Source organism: Nestor notabilis, unplaced genomic scaffold (genome assembly GCF_000696875.1).
Source record: "Nestor notabilis isolate BGI_N333 unplaced genomic scaffold, ASM69687v1 scaffold4486, whole genome shotgun sequence".
NCBI classification, from domain to species: domain Eukaryota; kingdom Metazoa; phylum Chordata; class Aves; order Psittaciformes; family Psittacidae; genus Nestor; species Nestor notabilis.
In genome coordinates this window covers 287-13372 of record NW_009933160.1, presented here as the reverse complement: position 1 = coordinate 13372, position 13086 = coordinate 287, and positions in this window count along the sequence as shown.

Sequence of the window (13086 nt, the reverse complement as noted above, 5' to 3'; positions counted from 1 at the left end):
TGGTTAGCTTTTCAGTAACTGTGACTTAAACTGATTTTCACTAAATACAGCTTGGCATTTAGTTATCTGTAATACTAATCTTAGCTTACTGAGGCTTCTCTCACTTAGGTCAGTGTGAGTGGGGAAGAGAGCATTTTCAAATGGTCAGTTTCTGCTCAGTTGCTTTCTTAGCCTTACTAAATTAAAATTGGTTTTTGTAAACACCATTTTCTTCCACCTCAATGTTTAGAGTAGGCATGTCAAGCTGACCAGTCTTTTTATCTGAACGTAAATAGCCATCTTGTTAATCCCTGAATTTCCATTGCAAGCCTTTCTTGCATCCGTGGCTGAAGTAAAATGAATTTGAGACTCAGCTGTCACACCTGAATTACTAGAACAGTATTGTGCAGGTGTTGACTTCCATTCAAGAAGGCATTTAGCTGGGATGACAAAAAAGTGTATCTATTTTCTTCCTATCTTTGCTTATCAACAATTGCTTCTGTAGGTAGAGATCACTAAACAGTGCAAATATTTCTCCTTGACTTCTGTAGTGCACAATTCAACTGGTGTCAGTGTTGGGTTCTGTTATGTTACTTCCTCATGCTCTAACTGGGGTTCTCAAGATCATGCACATATCCCTTCAGCAGGGGCATCCAGCACAGGGGCAGAGCAGACAGCTGAGCGTGGCCACCACCTTTGCTGGCCTCAACCAAATGTGCCACCATATGTCAGTCAACACCTGAAAGTGCCTTTCTTGACATGTAAAGAATGGGTGGAACAGCAACATAGCAAGAATACCTCAGCTGAATCATGAAGGTGGAAAACACAACTGGATAGGGAGCCTTTTGCTCTACTGCCTGCATTCATGATAATACCTGTGCAGGTAGTAAGGATGTTTTAACTGAAGCTGCTGGTTACAGTCCAGTTTTGAGCATGAAACATCTTGTTGACAACCTCGGCACAAACATCAGGGCAGGAAAAGGAAAGGGCAATTAAAATATTTTTTAGCCCTTTCAAGTACAGTATCTCCAGACCAAGACTTGGGGTCAGTGACACAGGCTTCCGTGGAGTTTGTACTGTTACTGTCTATGATGTAGCCAATCTCCTAAAAGAGTGAAATAATTTTCATACTTTGACACTTCTGTGCAAATTAGCATGGAAATTAATGCGATGAGAAGATACAGACTATACAGTCTGCAAGATACAGACAACGTGCAGTTGTCTGATATGGTTCCTTGTGATTCAAGAAGTGGAACTGGGAAAGGTCTGGCATATTCTGTCCAGTATGCTTCCCATCTATTGACTACTCAGTATTTTGTGGACAAGTGCATAACCTTTGCGTAGCAGATAAAAGCAAGTTTATTCCACTAATTTGTACAATTAGTCAATTAATGAACAATATAGAATATTGAGCTCTGTCAGCAACCTGTGTATCTATATTGTAAATACACCCACAGTGCACCATGAACTGCTGTAGTTAAGCATAAAGCTAGCACCAGGAGGATCTTCCTTGGTGAGGAAGTGGCATGATCTGTCATTAGTTTCCTCCTACCGAGAAACAAGTATCTTCAACCACATCTTTAGACTCCCACGCCATTGTGGATATCAAGATGTTAAGCTCGGTTTATTTTAAAGGTCATCATGTGAGATCTAACACACTATTTCTAAACTATAAACAAAACATAGCTGCACAACAGGAAAAAAATGCAGATAATCAAAAGTGAGTGAAACAACACAGTATCTAAAAATAGAATCCAGCATTACTTTTATGATTTAAAAACATTAGCAATTATGCACAGGGTTTGGGGCTTGGTGTTGTGAGACGAAGTTCAGGTCTGTGTGCAATATAGTTTCATTATCTATATTGTAGCAACACCCAAAATAGGCAAGTGTTCAGAGTATATGGAGCATCCACTATGAAGAATTTACCATGAAGACAACAAACATGAAAGGCAGGCAGACGTGATATACAGTGCATGCCAAGGGTGGAAAAGGCAGGGAGGAACTCAAAGCTGACTGACCCATTTTTCACAAGAGTAAAGGAGAAGCTGGAGTACTTATTTTTGTGCTTTTTGTGCTCTCTGAGACAAAGATGGATGTGGTAAGGGAGGAGGAAGCCAAGGGACTTGGAGTGGACTCATACCGCAAGACAAGGGAGAAAGAAAAACTTCATATAAAGCAGCCTAAGAATGTGGTGTTGGATGAACCAGTGTCAAGAAAGTTAAAATAGTCAGGGATCTGGAACTGGGGTTACAGGAAGCGTTACCAATGTCAGACTCAAATGATTTACCATCTGCCTGAGTGCTTGTGTTGGTGATTTAGGTATGGTTCTGAGTGCTGGATAATGTCCTGAATTCAGATCTAGCCACTACAAATACAGAAAGTAGCGACATACTTTCTTAGATGTGATCTTTACAGGATATTATTTAGAATGGACATAAGCATTGTTTCAAGTTTCGCTAGTAGACTAAAAAGCTTTAGACTGAATTACTTAAAAAGGATGGTATTCTGGGTAAATTAGATGGATTAAAATTATGTATTTTAGACCTAAGTTCTCACAAACTTAAAAGCTATTTAGGCAAGGAGTTTTGTCTCAAGCCATTTTCTGTTTGATTTTTTTATATTATGTGCTTAAAAAGAAGGAACTGGTATCCAGTACTTCATAGAGACTGCAGAAGATTTTTTGTGAAATGCATTATATTGTACTGAGATGGGAGGTGAACTGAAGAATGTCAGAAAGAGCTATTGAATGACCATCACTTCAGGAAGTTGCTACCTATCCTTCAGTCTCATCGGTGTATTAGAATGACCATGTATTTGAAGTGTGTTGCCAGGATATTGTTGGGAGGAATTATTCCTGAAACAAGTAACACACAATTCTCAGAAACACTTGTAGCTACTAAATAAACTAGCATCCAATTCAAACATGTTAAACACTTTCTTTCTTGAAAAGTGTGGAGATGTAGCTAAGTCAAAGGACTATGAAAGCTGACTTGATGTTTATTCTGAGCTATTTCATTGAACTAGTCATACTCACCAGTAGTTTAATCCCTTTACAGTTACAGTTCCCCTGTTATCATAGAGATATTGCATGTTATCAAGGTTTACATAATAGTCAGTGGTTCAAACCAAGTTACCAAGTCTTTGGCTCCTGCTTCTTGTTGCAACCTCCATTGTTCATTAACTCCTCTACTGTGCCAGCAGAGACACTTGCTTACGGCTGCTTTTATTTTTCAGGTGAATCAGTTCCCTGATCTGATTCACCCTGGGATCACACAAGTATGAGTGTGACACAACAGCAACATGGCAACTAGGCAAGATAGGGTATCTGGGAATGGAGAGTGCCTCGATGAAAGAGAGGGGAAACAGGGACTGTTGAAATCAGTATTTATCACCTATGAAAGGTCAGTGCAGCCACAGCCTCATAGCTTCAGGCCCAGAGAAGGACCTCCTGGCAGCTTAACCTTTGCGTTTGGAGATCTTGTTTATGGGCAGGGTTCATATTAGTGAGTTGTAATTTTTTTGCATCAAATTATCGCTACAAATGGTGAGAATCACAGCAATAGACCCTTTCTGAGTAACAACCCTATACACTGGGAAACAGTTTGCTTTGGAAGTTCTGCGATTTCTGAGAGCAGCTAAGGCAAATGTTATTTGTTTGTAATTGAAGTTGTGTTGTTAACATACAAGTTAAAATTACTGGCTACTGGCAGAATGGCTAGACAAAAACAGATCTCGGAGCTGGCTAAACTTCTCAAGTATTCATCCAATTTTGTAGAACATAATGCATCCCTGTAATGAACTCAGTGCCACAAGGGTTCTGTTAGTAACAGCTAATACAGCTGCTCTGTAGCCCGGCTTGCTATGCCTGCGTGAGCTGTAGCTCTAAAAGCACCTACAGTGTACATACGCTTTCAGTCACTGTGGGAGAAGTTGGTGGACAGCCTGGCTATCTAGCATCTACTTTAATGGTAAACCAGTTCTAATTCTGATGGGCTACCCATGGATTTTGGTGCATATGGCAGCAACATGAGTTTGTGGTGGAAATCTCCCATTTCTGAGCATAAATTGTGATTGTAAGGAAGACTGTAGCTTTTAAACCCTAGACATTTTATTGCCTCTTGCTAGTCCGCAGTAGGGATCATGGCAGCTGATAAGTAGGTGAGTCAAATGTAGAATCTTTAGAAAGATTCTGTAGAATCTTTTTAGAAAGAATCTGTAGAAAAGTAAGTACCTTGTTGTTCTTCTTTCGTCCTTCCACTGTTGTTTCCTGAAAATGAAGAATATTTCAAAATAATTATTGAATCCACAGTACATCCAGGGAATTAGTGCTTTGGAAAAGGCTCAAATCAATGTCTGCATAGGCTGAAGTTCTCTGCCTATGACTTGAATACAGCATGGTCAAGTCCCTTTTCTAAGTACGTCTTGTGAAGTCAGTTCTAGGGAAGTAACCCTGGACATCTCTTCCTGACCCTGCATCGCCCTCTCAGTTCTATGTGTACTATTTGGCTAATCAGTCTGGAGAACTGACGCAGGGTAATAACTAGACAGCAAAATAGAGTGTTTTTGTTGCGCAGAATTTTTTGCTAACCAAGAGCCACTGCTGCCAGAAGTGAAACACTCATGAAATCACTCCTACCCACATCTAGGATGACTTTGAACCAGGCTCTATAGTTCCTGGTTATCCAGGGCCCCATAGTTCACATTACCAGATGCTTTGGACAGTGTCTCACTCCTAATGAAAGATGGAAATAGATACTTTTTCAACACAGAAGTGGCAGCTGTAAGTATTTAAAAGGTAGATATTGGCAAGTACAAGTGAGCTGAAATAGAAGCTCAGCGGATTCTTGCACGGCTAACAGACAAATAGCATTCTTGTAAAAAGTTAGTTGTCTTTCTTGGCATTAGGGCAATCAGAGTTGTTTCTTGGCTGTGCAACAGATGCTATACCTCTTCTGTATGCATGTAAGATACAAGCATTTAATATTTGGAGGGGGTTAGTCTGCAGCAAACAAAAGTTGTTGCAATTCAAAACATGGATAAGAAATCAAATACATTTCATCTTGCAGCAGTTTGAGTTAACTGGTTTTAATTGTGAAAGATTATTTTTAAACCAGAACTGCCGGAGGCTAAACTTTGCATGGCATTAAAATATAAAGGCTTTTTTCCAAATGGTCATCAGTTTCTCTCTTTAAAGAAACTGCTATACAGTTGCTACTCCAATGATATTCCTAGGGCTTCTTAACAAGATTTCGCTCCTTTCTTCTGAATCATAGTATTCATTCACTTTGTTTCAGGGTATTAATAGTCATGGTAACCAACTGTCAGTGAGAACCTTGTCCAGTCCCTAGAGTAACAGGAGCCAACAAAAAAACATTTTTCTTTCATTCCTTTCCTATGGTTCTCTGATCATTTGCCACAACAGGCAGACTATTTGGACAGAGCCAGGTTAGGGAGTAGCTCCATATGTCAGACTGGCAGATCTGAGAGGACTGGCAACTACAGGCAGCGTGGAGGAGTTCACCTCTTAATACAGACCAGATGCACATGCCTGACTATGTCCTCAAGTTCAGTAATGTTCCCTCTCGGATCAAGGCAGGGAAGATGGAAACTCCATTCCTCAATGTGCCTTTGTGATGCTAGTTCTGATTGCTCTAGACAGACAAATGAACGTGATCTTTTGCTTTATTTGGCTATGAGTGAAGCCAAGGTTTGCAGAGATATCCTCATTACTAGTCTGGTCCTAAAGTACGTAAGGGGTGGAAAAATGTCAGGAGAAGGCAAAGGTTCAGGGGAAAGACTTGAAAGAAAACCTGTTCCAGGATCCACATTAACCTTTTTTCAATACTCTTTGATGCTGCTCCTGAGCATCTGTTATTTTCTCAACTAATGAGGTGATGAAATCTTTTACAGTGCATCTTCCTGATGAATCCAGGTACTTCTTAGAGCTGCTGAGATAGGTGACAAACAAACTAGACATTGTGAACCATGTAACGTATATCTGGGAAAGCGTGTAAACTTTTTGACTGTATTCACTCTTGAACATTAAGGCAGATTGGCAAAAATAACACAGTTGACTTTGGTCTCTGTATTCCTACCACATCTATATAAGCCTGTATTAGATAGAAGTTCCTTTAAGGAGGATTTATGCATTTTAGTTTTCATCTGATTCCTGGCTCCGTATATTTGTCTATAGGTTTAAACACCCAAACATGCAGGATTACCAAGAGTCATTTCTAAAGTGAAAGATTTGGGAGGGGAAGAGCAAAAGAAAAATGTCCCTCTGTTCCTTAAAACAAAAGCATATTCTTTGAAATCTCTTTATAAAGATTCTATATATGAAGTATATACACTGGTCAGTCTAGTCCCTTCAGAAAATTTACCAGGCTCTGGCAGTATCGCTAGGGAGGCAGATATGACCTGTAAACAGACTAAGCATTAGGGATTACCTCTACCTCCTACCTTATGCCAAAACAAGTACTGTATTATATGGAGTAATAACTCAGCCCTGTATTCATAAAAGTGGGGAAAGAGCAGCTGCTTAACAGTTCTTTTCTGAGTGTTACAGAGCCTTTAAAAACTCTTTCTATGATTTTTCCCCTACAAATGCCTGTATTGTGTAACATGCTGGATCTTGGAAGCCTGTAAATTTATGTGTGGTTATAAAATAGTCTGCATATTTTAATTTTTAATTTCCCAATAAACTGCAAGAGTCAGTGACAAGCAGCTTGTTCATACAAAACCAGCATGCAACTGCAACAGTATCTGGGGTGGGAGGAAGGAGGAGAGACCCCTTTGAAGACTAAGCAGAGTGAGTTTGTTATAATGTGATCTTAACTGCGTGTGACCCTTTTTAAGCGGGTATCTCCTTGGTCCTCTTAAAACCAGTCCAAATTATAGGTGGATGTTCTTTTTTGGAAGAAAAGGGTGAGGTCATGTAGTTTGTGCACAGGCGAAATGCCAGCTGAACTGAGTTCTGAATACGTAACACTGAGAGATATGACCCTTTAAAAACTGTGAAATTGTAATAAGAACTGTCTCTGCCACACTAGCTCTGTCTAGATAAGCCCAGTTTTGCACATTTAGTAAATTTGCTTTAGTATTGACTTACAAAGAAGCAGCCAAAAGTGCATGTTTGCAAGGAACTCACTGGATTCTACTCAGACTATTTAAATGGCACACCTATGGTTTCCATTTAAAAGATAGTTTTATTATTTAAAGGACACATTGCCATTTTTAACTGATACTTTTTTGCATTCTGATAATTCTCCTGTAATTGGCTGCTTAGATAAGTATCAGAAACATGCTATGCTTAGAAAGGATGGCTGCTGTAATTCAACAAACACCTTTTCTTGTGTCAGTGCTCCTTGATTCCCAACTGTTCAGTCCCCACAGCTCTGTCACTGCCTCAGTTGTGGCATGGGATTTTGTGCTAAAACAGATTAGGGAAGTGATACAGGTTAAAACCACCCTCTTCTTCACACCCTTCCACCAAAACTCCAAACAGTTGTTTGGAGGCAACAAGAGAGAAAGAAAAGGCAGGGAACAATGAGCCTGGGGACAAGGGTGGTTTAGGTCAGGCTTCACAGCAGAGCTATTCCAAGGAAATATAAACTATACCCATGTTTTGAGGAAAAAACCTCAACTGATCTGTCAGAATGGAGAATTGCTGTTATGGAAGTGATGTGCTGTTTCTCTAGCTGTCCTTGGTGAGGTAGAGCTCCAGAATGAAAATTTATGTGCACAGATACACCATAACCTGTCCCTACAAATGTGTGTATTTCTCACATAATGCTGAGGGTAAAATAATTCCAACAAGTCTAAGTAATTTAAAAGATTAAGAATTAATAATGGAGACTACATCTCACTGACCTAGTAAAAACCTGTTCATTTTCTAAGTCATTTTGGAAATTAAATTTAGGTTTTGGAACTTATTTACAGTAGACTATTTACTCTGTCCATAGCTAAGGCACTGGAACAGGTTGCTCAAAGAAGTGGTAAATGCCCCATCCCTGGCAGTGTTCAAGGCCAGATTGGTCAGAGCGTTGGGCAACATAGTCTAGTGTGAGGTGTCCCTGCCCATGGCAGGGGGTTGGAACTAGATGATCTTAAGGTCCTTTCCAAACCTAACCATTCTATGATTCTAAGACCCTAGTCCTAGTGCTGTGTATAGTCAAACTTCATTTCAAGGCACTGCCATAAAAACTTGGTGGTTGTCAGTTACTACCCAAGTTACTTAAAAGAGGCAATTTTGATTTAGTGCTATGTAACTAAAATTTAGAAGTTGTCTTTCAAGTTGAATATGTGGGGATTTTTTTAACTTGTAACATGAAAACAATTATTTCTTCAACTGCATGCAACTTTTCAGTTTTCACCAGAATTTTACTTTACTATCCCATTGTCTCTTTTAGTAACAAGAGGCAAAGTCAGTTTACATAGGATAAGAGTCTCACCGTAATCTTCTATTTTTAGAACTGAACTTTTTCCCTGCAACTCTTAAAGACAAAACACCATGTGAAAAGTTGACTACTCTCAACATGATCCAGCTGAGAACAGAAATAAAAGTACTGGCAACATCACAAATAAGCCTTTTTCTCATCAGACTTATAGCACATTTTTTTCTGAAAGAAAGCATTCAGATGAATTTCCAAACTCTTAGATGTTTATCTGAGCTATACCCACATTTTTTAACCTTTTGTAGCTCTTACTTACATTTGAGACTAAAAACTATATTCGTCAGGGCCATGGCTTAGAACAACAACCACCCTTAGTGGGCAGATTGTTTTCAGAGTTACTGATAGGAATCATAGGAGGGGGATAAATTGACAAATCGTTGTCTAAGTGCTTTAAAGATTCTCTCTTACTTGAAGTAAGTTTCAGTCCATTTTTCCTCATGATTTGCTATTGCATATTACTTATTTCTGACAATGATCCTTTGAAGTGATTATTCTTCTCTTTATAAAATGTATCTCTAAAACTAAGGTTAACAGGGAAAATCCTATAGCAAAGAATTCAATAGTCCTGTCTTTATGACTTGCAAAAAATCTCATTGTTTGCTTTGCAGAGTCACTTTCTCCAAGTGCCAGTATTAAACAGCCTCATCGCAGGTTTTCTTCTGAAGTCACTCTACATCAATGTATTTGCAGCATTTATCCTTGAGATATGTACATGTCCACAGGTTTTTTACTGGCATTTGTAAAGAACATGGATCCAAAGGCAGTGTATCAGAGTGTTTCTCTGGAGCTATTGCCCCTTGTGGGCATGCACGGTGGCTGGTACTGCTCTTGCACTTTTGTCTCATGACACAGAGCATTTGGCAGCAGTACTAACTTAAGATATCCTTGGTCTGTGTTGTTTATTGCAGCCACTAGTCCATTCCTGAACAGTTGTGCTGACACAGCTTTTTGCGGGGCCACACAGTGGATCACACCTGGGAACTTCTCTGAGCTGAACTATCCCCCTCCCTCTTCCCCCAAACCAAGCAGGGGCTGGTTCAGTTCCCTGGGTTTCGCTCACAGGGTGGTCTCACAAGTGGTCGTGCCAAAACAGCTGAGCAGATGGCATGTGTCTACAGTGCAGAGGGAAGGAAGAAACCATTAAGCTAATATTACCTAACACTGTACTCTTATTAGTCTCAAAGTACAAACAGATGTAAATACTGCATTTATTTCCTAGAACTCGTTGCTATAACTACAATTTACCTTAATGGCTAGGTTACACTAGGTTTAAGTGTAAATGAGTAAAAGGCGGTTTTGAGACTTAGATGTTATAATTTATCATGTAGTCTAAATTAATTATTTTTTTCAAATTGATTAAAATGTTGTCAGAGAAAGATTTACACTTAATACATGCAATTGGCATTAATGGCAGTCTGACTAACTGGTGAGGATCAAAGTGTTGCTTATTTTGCTAATTATTTTTTAATTGCTAAGTTAATATCGTCTTTGGTCTGTTACCTGGCACAGTAAAGATACATGTTTAAAACAGCAGCAAATGTCCTGCAAGTGGGGTCAGGTCTGGCTCTGTTCCCTAGATTAGCATGTGCTCTGGCATTCAGTCAAGTTGAACCAATTCCAGTGACTTCTGTACTGTACCTGGCTTGGGCTGGCTTTTCCTGCAAGTCTTGTAGGTCAGAAACCTGGGATTGTGCATTTGCTGCCCTGCATTCATTCTCCATAGATTGCTTTTTGATCCAACCTGCAAATATCCCATGTTTTAAAAACTTTTTTTTTTTTTCTCCTCTCTACACTTTAGCACAAGGCAGGCAATTGACAATTTATGTTGAGGCAGAAAAGTCATCCTTACCAGTATCTTATTTAAAAAAAAAAAAAAAAAAGGTGTGTTCAGCTGGTACAAATTATTCTGTATTTTATGGGGAAGGTGTGTAGCAGGCAGGACAGCAGAGGAACAGGAAAGCGCTATATGCAAAGCTCTGTCTTTCACATGTCTCTTCTGGCCTCATTGCAAAATAGGTACATAATGAGAGAGCTCTGGTACACACCCATAAAATACCTCAGAGAACTGGCTCTGGGGCATAGGCAGGTGGGTTGTTGGTGAAGAAAACTAAGATGATAAAATTATGACCAGTATACAGGTTCCACCCTGATTTTCAAAGGCAGTTAAGGAAGATCTGCTGGCAAAACTGTGTAGGCTAATGTGGCTTATTTTAACTGTCACTGAAAAGGAAGTGTTCAATACATTGCTGTGTAGGTGGCTGGTAGAGGTAACCTGTTCACTGATCCCAGCAGCAGTCAGACCAGGATGAGCATCCATAGCCTCGCATGGATGGTGGCAGGCTGAGCTAAGCTGAAGATAACTCCTGCTCCTGAAAGAAGGTGATTCCATTCCCACCCTATACTGCTCCAGGCAGAGAATTAACACAGCAGAAGTGAGTGCGATGTTTCCATCTGGCTTAGTGAGTTAAGTCAGTTCTCTGAGGGTCATATGAGAGGAAACATGCAGAAACCCTCCTTTCTCTAACAGGGAAGTATGAGACCTGATTCAGCTATCTCACTGCACATTGCCTCCATTGCTTCTAGCTAACAATTTTAACAAGTCATGCTGGGTGATCTGTGGCTTGCTGCTGAAAGATGTTACTGTTCCCTTGTCAGAAGTACCAAGTTTAGTGGAGTTTCATCTGTTTAATATACTAGCTGCCATATTAGTGGAACCCGGAGCTAATTATAGTTCAAGTCACTATTTAGACTGTGAGCTATGGGGCTCATATAAAGATGGTTAACCACTGACTGTTGGACAGCTGACGGTCCAAGGGGTTTTTTAGGACCTTATATCAAATGTGCATGAAACTGAGCTTGCTGAGGTCCCTCACTGGTGCCACTCATGCTACCATATAATGAGCCAGTTCAGGGAACCGAGACAGAACGTTGCTTTCTTTGGAGAGCTAGTTCTTAACTGGCTCAAATCCGTGAGCTTATTTACTGCACAGTGCTCACATCAGCATAAATCACTGAGCAGCTAAGGGTAGGGTGGAGGGCCAGACTATGGCAGTTGTAAACTAGGTTAGCTTAAGCTGTTACAGAAATACACCCTAAATTGAAGCAGACAAAATACAAAAACTTCCTTTTAAGAATACTTTTTTTCTTCAGTGATTGAGCCACTACTGAGAAATGTAGAGATATTAAGGAATCCTACACAATTCGAAGTTAATTTTTGAGTCACATTTAGGCCAGTTATGTTATAAATATTGAAGTAGATTTCCCAAAAAGGAATTATTCCCACCCTTCTGTTTAAATACCTGTCATTCTGGTGATGTTATGGGTTAATTAGTTCATTTTCTGAAATGTATTTCTGGGATAATTTCGCATTAACTACTTTGACCCATAACGTCATGTTTTGAGAGTTACTTAACCTTTGGTCTTGTACTGGCAACCATTCCTTTCCTTTTAGGATCTTTCTTATTTGTGATTCTCCTAGTAGCTATATGTGGTTTATATTGCTGTTTCCTAAAATGAAGCCTCACACAGTGAATTGATGTTACATTTGATTAACAGAAGAGTTCTAGATATTTCACAAAGTTATCGACAGCAGGAACACTGTACATTAATACCAAATGTTTGACATTATTTACTGTAATAAAAGATTGTAATCCCAGATTAAAATAATAGTAAAAATGGATCAATTTTCCAATTACAGGACTGCTACAGGAAAGAGTTAACATTGCTTTAAAATTCTTCATGAAGCTCTATGCCTTAACAAGTTTGGATTTCTTTCAAGTTTTACTCAAACATTTCTTGGCTTACAATTGTTTCTACTTTAATTTTAAAGCTTAATTTTAAACTCTTGCAATCAATTTTATAACAGCCTCAGTGTAATTTGTCAGGGCATTCCCAATGAGGAAAAGTCCAAGAACTCCAGTAAGACCGTTTTTAATACTCTAAAAGGTGTATAAATGCCAATGTTGAAACTGTTTTTAGTTTGGGGTTTTGTTTGGTTCACTGGTACATACTGATTGTTTTGTACCAAGCACAGTCAGAGCCTGGTAGCCAGTTGAACTGGGTTTACAACTTTGGAAGCTGTTAGACGAATAACTTTCATGTACTGTCTTGACTGGAAAAGATTAATTTCCAGTTTATGGTCATACTGTAGCAGACACACCCCTCCCTTTGTGATAATAAATACGAAGCAGTATTCTGTGATAGAGATCTTTAATATATGGGCTGGTTTTGGAAGGTGCTACTGTAAAGATCTTAAAAGCATAAACCACACTTTTTCTTAGTATTGGTAAAACTTTGAGCAAGCATTTTCCCATTTGGTGCCTCTGGTGCTTTAGCAGGCTTTTCCTCTTCATGTTTCTTGAACAACTGTGTAAACCCAGAAGATTAGTCTGCCTGCAGGAGAGCACCAAGAAGGGCAGCTGTTGTTCTCTTCAGCATTTTTCTGCTGAGCAAAAGCATGTCAAAGCCATCAGGACAGCTTAATGCTACTACATGCTAAGAAAGTCATGCATTATAGTGATTGTGGGTACATACAGTCCTGCTGAATCCCTGCCCAGCAGAAACCACTTCATGGCTGATTGATTGTTACTTCTTTTTTAATTGAGCAAAACTGGAGAAGATGTATATGTTTTAATTCAGATGGAAAAATAAA